The following is a 9,372-nucleotide window of genomic DNA, read 5'->3' as shown; positions in this document are numbered from 1 at the left end:
AGAAAGAATGGGTATGTGGAGAACAATAGGAAATAACCGAGAGAAAGCTACCATAATTGGGTAAATTGTGACTGTGAAGGGTGATCTCTGAGCCAAGCTGTGAAGAATTCCAATAAACCTAACATTATAAGGCTTGAAATTGAGCTATTACAGTTGAGGAATTTGGAAGAGAATGGTGTCATGACTTGAGGCTGGAGAATCAAGCAGAGGTCACTTTGCAGGACTTGTAGCAGCATGGGAAAGTTGTCTGAGATTACTCTGAGTGTAATGAGATTTGCAAGGGTCTCAGGAAGGGTGTGAGAAAATGGAGGAGCAGCTGAGGATTATTGCAGGGTGGATGGCTGAAAAGATGCAGCTTCTGTTGCAAGTGCTGAATACAGAAGAGGAAAATCCCGACTGTGAAGACTAGCAGTGAATTCACTTTGGGACATTTGAAGTCCAACTTACTGAAAGACTCCAAGCTGTAAGCATATGTTGATCCGATGTATCCAACCATTCAACACTGTGAAACAGTGCTGTCATCTGCAGACAATACTAAAAAATGGGAAAATTAAGTTAAATTTTTTTGAAGCAATTTTAATGCTTTGTGTTACTGTTGATTTGCATTCATATTCTTGGCTGCATGAAGCCTGTAGGCTTTGGGTTGGGCATTCTTGCAATGAGACAGCCAGCAGAAGAGTTAAAAGCGGACAACAGTATTGGGAATCATAAATGAATCCTTGAAGGCAGTGGAGAGTCACGGGGGGCACCTGTACACTAGGCTTTGGTCAAGGAAACACAAAGCCAGGCTCAGAGGGAGCATGCGGTGAGGAGAGAGCCCACAGGACGGCTGATGATGACACTGTGGTGGTATTGTGCTCCCCAAAATATTGTGCACCCTAATAAACTTATCTGGGTTCAGAGACAGAACAGCCACTAGATACAGAGGCTAGAAAATGGTGGCACTCACACCTTTAATCCTAGCACTCCAGAGGTAGAAATCCCTCTGGATCTCTGTGAGTTTAAGGCCGCATTGGAAACGGCCAGGCATGGTGACACACGCCTTTAATCCCAGAGAGCGAGCCTTTAATCCCAGGGGGTGGTGGTAGAAAGCAGAAAGGTATATAAGGCATGAGGACCAGAAACTAGAAGCATTTGGCTGGTTAAGCTTTTAGGTTTTGAGCAGCACAGTTCAGCTGAGAGCCATTCGGATATGAGGACACAGAGGATTCCAGTCTGAGGAAACAAGATCAGCTGAGAAGTTGGCCAGGTGAGGTTAGCTGTGGCTTGTTCTGCTTCTCTGATCTTCCAGTATTCACCCCAATAACTGGCCCCTGGATTTGATTTTATTAATAAGATTCTCTAAGATTCCTGCTACACGACACTAAGCAAAGAATTGCAAGGTTCATAGAAAGTCAGAGAGAAAGGCTAGCAACAGACTGAAGGAATGGGAAACTTAGGGGAAAGGAGGAGATTTGGGGACTTTACAACCATTGCTCTACAATTAAAAAAATCTTTATGTTTTCACGGAAACCTCTCAGAATCTTGACAAACTGACTGTTGTAGCAAATAATAAACTTACATGCAGCTGGTCTGTAAGGGTGCCATGGCCTCTCATGCTGCTTCCATGGGACTATAATAAACCATTACTTTACCTCCTATTGTTGATTTGTGTTTTCAATGAAAAATAACCAATCAGCCAGTGAGAAATCTTCAGAAAGTAATTTAAGCTCAAATTTAAACAAGGGTATGTTTCCAAGAGTGAATGTGCAAGCAAGTGTATGCTATTTCAGATGTCTTAGAAGGTATATCCAAAAGCTAGAAGTGCTGGAGAGAAAATAATCAAAAAATGTAGAGGGATAACTGAGGGTTCTGCACGCATGCAAATGTGTGTGTGTGTGTGTGTGTGTGTGTGTGTGTGTGTGTGCGCGCGCACGTGCGCACGCTACATGTATCCATACAAGTGTTCATGGGGTGGGGCAGAGATGGACAGCAGGTATCTTACTCTTTCTCTATTTTGAATACAATCTTGCTGACCCTGGTGCTCACTGATGTGGCTAGACTAAGTGGAAAGGAAGTTCCAGAGTCCTCCCGCCTCTGCTTCCCCAGCAGTGAGATTACAGATGCATGCTACCACAGGTGATCCTGGAGCAAGCATTTCACGAACTGACCATTTCCTTACTCCATAATTCTTTTAAGACTGTGGTTAGCCATGCAGCCAGAATGCTAGGCTGACAGAATGCAGAGGGGCTCAAATAGGATCAATGTGTTTAATCTTCTCTTGTAGACACTGAGGAATCCCTGAGGACCAGAAAGTGAGAAATAAACAGAACGAAATAATCATTAACCAGAAGATCATGTGCAAATGCTTACAAGCAGCAAGGCAAGCTGATCTAAGCCCGTCCCCAGTGACACAGAGGTTAGATGGGAACCTTGGCAAGCAGAATTTTCATCACCAGGTCACAGGATGAATAAGAGAATTCTGAAGGACACTCAGAGTCAGAGGGAGGTCATAACGTCCAAACTCTGTTCACCCTTCTAAGAAACAGATGGAATCTGGGAGCTAAAGCCCGAAGCTAAAGATCAAAGGAGAAGGACAGGGCAGGAGGAGAGGGAGCCAAGGAGTTCTTACATCAAAGGGAGCACACTCAGAAAACTGTGGTAGGCAACAGGTGGAGGTACGGTTGAAAGAAGAGACATTTGCAAAGGAATAAGGCATAGGTTTCAGACAGCAAGAAGTCAAGACAGTAAGGATGCTGGACACAATGACTGGGAGATGGAGGGTACCTTCAACAGAGGTGAAGAGAAAGGTGAGGCAGGTTTTGAAACATGGATAAAAGATGGAGTCTTTGTGGGCGCCTTGTTTTGAGGTGTGCTCAATCCAAGCAGGAATGTGTCCGCAGCATTGATGTATGAAGGCAGAGGTGAGGACTGCAGCAGCCACTATCTACAGATACACCAGGTGAAGGTAGGAAGATGTGGAATTTCAGAGGAGCAGAGGAGAGGCCAGCAAGGGAAGAAAAGTCCGGAGCCCAAACTGAAGCTTCTCTGCTTGGTGCAAAAGCAGGGATGGGAGAAGAGGAGGGAGGAAAGCTAAGACAGACGGTGGAAGACATCGGAAGGAAGAAAGTCACAACAGGCTTTATCACAGAATTCCAAAAGGAATCAAGAAACAGCAGCGTTTGCCACCTCAGAGTGGAGGCTGTGGATAACGGCTTCAGGCACTACCAAGGTTTCTTCCAGTCCTCTCTTCAGACCCTCCTTGGAGCATTCCCTCACACCTCCTCACTCAGGACCCCTCTGTTTGGTCAAGGCACCCCTTGACTTCAGGGGTAGCAGACTATCAAAAGAAATAGTCTGTAAGATGAATTGCTAAACGGTCTTATTAAAAAAACAAAAAACAAACCCAGAGCCAGATACTGAGTTAAAAACGAGAGATCAGGGAAGCAGAAAGAAGCCAGTCACGTTCTTACCACTAGAAATCTTCAGCCAAAGAGAGGCCTACTTCCTGTATACCCACACCTATATGCCTTTCTGTCCCTGCCATCTCACTTCCTCTCTCCACCCAGCTACATCACTTCCTGTCTGTCTGTACAGAGCTAAGGCATGCACCATGCCTGACTCTGTTCCCAGAGTGGCCTTGAACTCATAGAGATCCAGATGGATCTCTGCCTCCCGAATGCTAGGATTAAAGGCATGTGCTACCATTGCCTGACTTCTATGTTTAATATAGTGGATGGCTTCTTCCTCAGATAAGCTTTATTAGGGTGCACAAATAGAATATCACCACAATAGTTGAACAAGGCTGGACAAATAGCTCATTGGTTAAGAACACTTGCTGTTCTTGCAGAAGACCTAAATTCAGTTCCCAGTACCCACATTGGGCAGTTCACAACTACCTGTCAATCCAGATCCAGGGAATCTGATGCATTTTTCTAGTGTCCATGGGCATTGCACACAAGTGGCACACATGCAGCCAGGGAGGTACACATGTCTAACATGAATAAAAATTAAAAAGAGAAGTGGTCAGTGTCCATATTTCAGATTCGGCAGTAGACTCTTGAAACCAGTTGGTCCTGAGTTTTAAACAGTTGAGTTTTAGATTGAGTTGAGACGCAAGAGTCCTTCCCAAAACTACCAAAGCAGCACCTACTTGTCATCCCCTGAGACTTCGAAGAGGAAGCAAGGTCTTAAGAGAGACCTTTGCCCTCCAAGAGCTGGTCTCTCAGAGGGTGGCAGACTATCCTGTAAACTGTAGAGGGCCCTCTAAAGGAGACTTGTGTCTAATCCACTCTGGAGCTCGGGAAACAAATCACATATGACAGTTCAGTTGGAGCCTCCATTCCTGTCTCCCTCTCTCTCTAAGCCCCGCCCCCTCAGAGAGTCTCTGAACAAAGGAAAGGCACCAAAAGCCCAGTTCCGCATTCTTGGAGGCCACTGCAGCTTCCTCCCCTGATGCCACCCAAGACCCCATCTAAGTGTTCGGCTTTTGACCATACTTGAGCAAAAACCCAGTTTGTGGCGGACACATCATCACCCCTTGCCTACACTCTATAAAACCACCCTGCCTTATGCGACTTCTCTGCCATTGATCTCTGAGATCAATGAATCTACCCAGGAATTGCTTTGCCCTCAATAAAACTGTCATTACATCTTTTGAATTTGGCTTGATCTGGCTTATGCATCAACCGAGAAAATTATTATTTGAGGCAGAAAACCTATAGTGACCTCACAGAAGTTTCTAATGCCTCTCTGAGAGGAAGAAACAGAACAGAGTCCAGTAGCAGCCTGGAGTTCCTTAAAGACAAGAAAGGTAAGGGACAGTGGCCAACTTCCCCATCACCACAACTTGCATTAGTGATTACATTACACGAAGGAAGACTCTTTAGTCCAAAGATCTCCTAGTTCTTCAAAGAGACCCTATCTGGAGATACCAGTGTGGACTGGGTGGATCTGAGTGTGTTCAGCCATCAGCCATCTCCAGGAGCGACAACACTGACCTCTCTGCTTATCTGAGCCATCATGTTAAGGGTGGCTCCTCCAGCCCAACATGAAATTCCATTCTGGGGAGAGGGGAGAAAGGAGAGCATGCTGGACTTGCTTGCTCCTCTATGACAGAGATGTGACTGTGTTTGCTTGCCTTTACTTCAAGCAAAAAGACAGAGCTTTCTGCCAAAGGCAAGATAGAGATGAAATTAAGTTCAGTTGTAGGAAAAACAGGATTGTCACTATTTGCATGTATGAGTTTTTGGATATTTTGAAGGAAAGTTTGTTTGCAGTTTCAGACAGGGTCTCAAGTAGCCCAAGCTAGCCTCAAGTTCGTAATGTATCTGAGGATGACCTTGAATGTTTTATCCTCCTGTTTCTACCTCCCACACCCTGGGATTACAAGTATGTGCCACCTTGCGGGGATTATGGGGTTCTGGGGATGGAATCCAAGGCCTTATGCATGCTAGGAGGGTGTTCTGCAAACAGTGCCCTAGCCCAGCCCTAGCTGGAGCCTCTGCTCCTCCCCCTGCCTCTGCTCCTCCCCCTGCCTCGACCTTGACCACATGAGTTTTGATTCTTGAACAATCACAATATTTTTCTTTTGATACGAGCCAATAAAAGCACCAAAAGTACTTTAAAAATTAAAGATAAAATTGTGCCTAAGTAACATGTAATGGCCTCATAGGTTTATACATGAGGTTATGGGTGCCAAAAGAAAAAAAAAAGATGCATTTTATTGCATATAATTGATTTTCATTATTGCTTTCCTGGTAATGGCTAGGAAAGATTGTAAATATAATATATACTGCCTAAGTGAGTCAGATATCATTTATTTCTATTCTAAGAATATAAAAATGGAAATCTTCCTGAAACAAATCAATAAAATGCTTTTGAAATTGCTTGGACAGAAGATCAGTTTTTACCCCCAAAATGTAACATCAAGGAAGAAAACGATTTTAAAAATCCATTACATTATTCCAGCTGAAGAAGATAAGTGAAGCGTAGTGATGATTTAGCCTAATATTTTCTTTAAAAAAATTATGAAGAAAATCTATCTCCATTTGCCACTCTGTATTAATGTCATAGAATAGTTATTAAGAAAAAAGAGAGTGGCATGGTACTTCTGTGCCAAGAACTGCCAGAATTAATCAATTGGAGACCTGTACAACCCTGGTTTTCTCAGCACCCTGTTCAGAAAACAGATACTTAGAAGTGGAAGTGAGGATAGCAGAAACTGGGTAAAAAGTAGTCTTGACCTTGACCCTGCGCTCAGCAGAGTGGCTGAAATTCAGCAGCATTGCACCACAAAAGGTCCCAAGAACCCACACACTCATCTAACTTGGTGTTAATTGCTTTCCGAACCTAGGGCTTAATGAGAGGTTCAGGAAGGCTCTGCCCAACTCTTTACTAAACAGTCCTGATCAAAGAACGTCACTGTCCCTCTAAACGGGCCTCCTCTGTTTCCAATGAGGCCCTTCCCTTCATTACTGGGAACCTATAGCACATGTAGGAATTAGTTCTTACTGCTTCTCATAGCAGACAAAACACGTCAGCCTTGAGATGCAAAGGCATTTTACAGCAATCTGCTAACACAAATTCATGATTTGCTGAACCTAGAACATTCATGTCTACTGAAAGGGCATTGCTTTGTCCTCAGCCTCTGTGGTGGTTTGAATGAGAATGACCCCTGCGGGCTCATATACTTGAATGTTTAGTCATCAGGGAGTGGCCCTACTTGAGAAGGATTAGGAGGTGTGGCCTTGGTGGAGGAAGTATGTCACTGGAGGTGAGCTTAGAGGTTCCAAAGCCCATGCCAGGCCCAGCCCCTCTCTTACTGCTGCCTACGGATCCAGTGTAAAACTCCCTGAGCTCCTTCTCCAGCGCCATGTCTGCCTGTATGTCACCATGCTCCCACCATGATGATAAAGGACTAAATCTCTAAAACTGTAAACTAATTCTAATTAAATACTTCCTTTTATAAGAGTTGCCTTGGTCATGGTGTTCCATCACAGCAATAATAACCCTAACTAAGGCAGCCTCTCTACTCAGCCAAAAGCAGGGGTAAGGAAGGAGGCGTTGCCCACTAGAGCTCATGGTCCATCATCAGTGAGTCTTATTTGCATAGGCTCTTCTCTCATTTTCCTGCTTTACTGTAAGCTCTTCTCTGGGGTCCTTCTGCGTGGTGGCTGTTCTTCTATCCCTGAACTACTGGACCTGCGAGAGGAACAGAGTATGAGAGGCGTCCCCTTCCTTCTGACCAGGCTTTCCTCCCTCCTCCTGGAGACTATGACTTTGAATATGATTTCTTCTGACTAGCACAAGCCATTTCCTTTTCTTGTTGCAATTATCCACAGATTTCAGTTCTAACGGACACCCGACCATTTCAACACTACTGCTAACTTAATTTTTGGTGCTGCCATAGCTGTGTAGGTGACCTGTCTTGTCCCCTAACTTCTAAGACCTATGCCTGTTTTCCTTCATGACTGTAGCCATCAGCTTATGTCAGCCAGTCATTTCTATGCAAAGTCCTAGACCGTGTTATTACCAAAAATTGCAACTCTAATATAATCTACATTTCTAGCATTCAAACTTCCCCATCACTTATATTTTATTATAATACTGTCTCCCAAGGGAAGCTCTCCACCAATATCCACTAGTTGGTATCCTCTGCTGCTGTCCATTCCCTTCGCATCATCACTGGTCCTCGACTGCCTCTTTATCTCCTCCTTCTCTGGCAAGTAGTACATGTTTGGCTAAAACACAGTCCCTTGAACCCGACTCTCCATTTGTGGTGTCTCCTGCATGTCTTCAGAACATAGCCTGAACATTATATTGCCTCCATGTCAATGCTGGTCTGTACCACCATCCCATCTTTCAGATCTCATTGCTGTCTAGGACATTCTCCATGTAGTAGTTACAGTAAACTTGCCAATAACTAAACTTATTGTTAACAGTAAGACAGAACACAGCACTGTAGCTGAAGATTTCCTGTGTTCCATGGTCAAGACAAATCTCTCTCACCTGCCAGTCCTGCAGCTGCTTGGACCCAAGTAAACACACAGAGGATTATATCAATTAAAACTGCTCAGCCATTAGCTCAGGCCTACCACTGACTAGCTCTTACATTTAAATTAACCCATAATTCTTATTTATGTTTAGCCACGTGGCTTGGTTTTTCTCATTTTTGCCTTCCTCTGTGTCTGGCTGGCGACTCCTGACTCAGCCCTTCCTCTTCCCGGAATTCTCCTTGTCTGTTTATCCCATCTATACTTCCTGCCTGGCTATTGGCCAATCAGCTTTTTATTTATCAACCAATCAGAGCAACACATTCACAGCATACAGAACATCCCACAGCACTTCCCCTTTTCTGTCTAATCAAAAAGAAAGGGTTTAACTTTAACATAGTGAAATTACATATGACAAACAGTTACCAAGCAAGAATTACAGTTACAATATTTAGTATATTTGTATTTTGTAAAATTAAAGAAAATATTCTATCTATCCTATATTTGTGAGTCTAAAGTTTCATATCTAATTTATCTTTTATCATAACCAGGGAAATCATAATTATAACTATTTAGTCTTCAGCTACATCAAAGACCTCAGAAGGATGTAATATTACTTAAGTAAACAGGAAGAGCACTGTGAGCAACTTCCAAAAATCTAGAATGACAGAGACAGCTGCCTGCCTGGATAGTCATCCAAAGTTCGTCTGCAATGTTGGGACATCCATCTTCAACCCACAGGTCTAGAGTCCCTCAGTCACTTCTTCCTGTGTCCTGTAGAATATCTGGCAGGTTTTCTGTGAAGCAGGAATCTGAAGGACCGTCTTGCCTTTCAAAGTTCAGTGGTCACCTTCCTATGGGTCCTGCATGTCCAGTTTATGCAACATTTTGTCAAGCAGTCCAGGCAAGAACAGTTTCTTGCCCAAATAGCCATTTTTGCCAAGAAGAAGATAAACTCCATATGGAGTGTCTTCAGTGCCCATCTTTCTCTTTGAAGTAAATCGGTGCTGCCAGGAGCAAACATGTCTCACTGTCCAAAAAGTCTGTTTTTAAAACATTTTAAATGCCATATTCTGTAGGTCTTTGAAGTGTTTGAAGATTACCTACCTAACTGAATTATGTCTATGTATACCTAAAAAACTTAACATGACTATAAGTTTCACTATCATAGAAGACTAATTATTAATCTGTATTTCTCAACTATGCACTACAATTTCAAATGAGTTGCACAAACAAAATAAACAAGAGTAGAAATATACATACAGTATAACAAAATTAACTTTAAATTTGTACCAATAAACTAAAATCCATAGCAATGTAAAACATTTTAAACAAGTTGCTCTTTAAAAGTAGGTTCAGTAATCTACCCTTTCCTCCTATCATATATATATATATATAT

Source organism: Peromyscus californicus, unplaced genomic scaffold (genome assembly GCF_007827085.1).
Source record: "Peromyscus californicus insignis strain IS unplaced genomic scaffold, ASM782708v3 Scaffold_9__1_contigs__length_137607984, whole genome shotgun sequence".
Lineage (NCBI taxonomy): Eukaryota > Metazoa > Chordata > Mammalia > Rodentia > Cricetidae > Peromyscus > Peromyscus californicus.
This window is presented reverse-complemented; position numbering follows the sequence as displayed.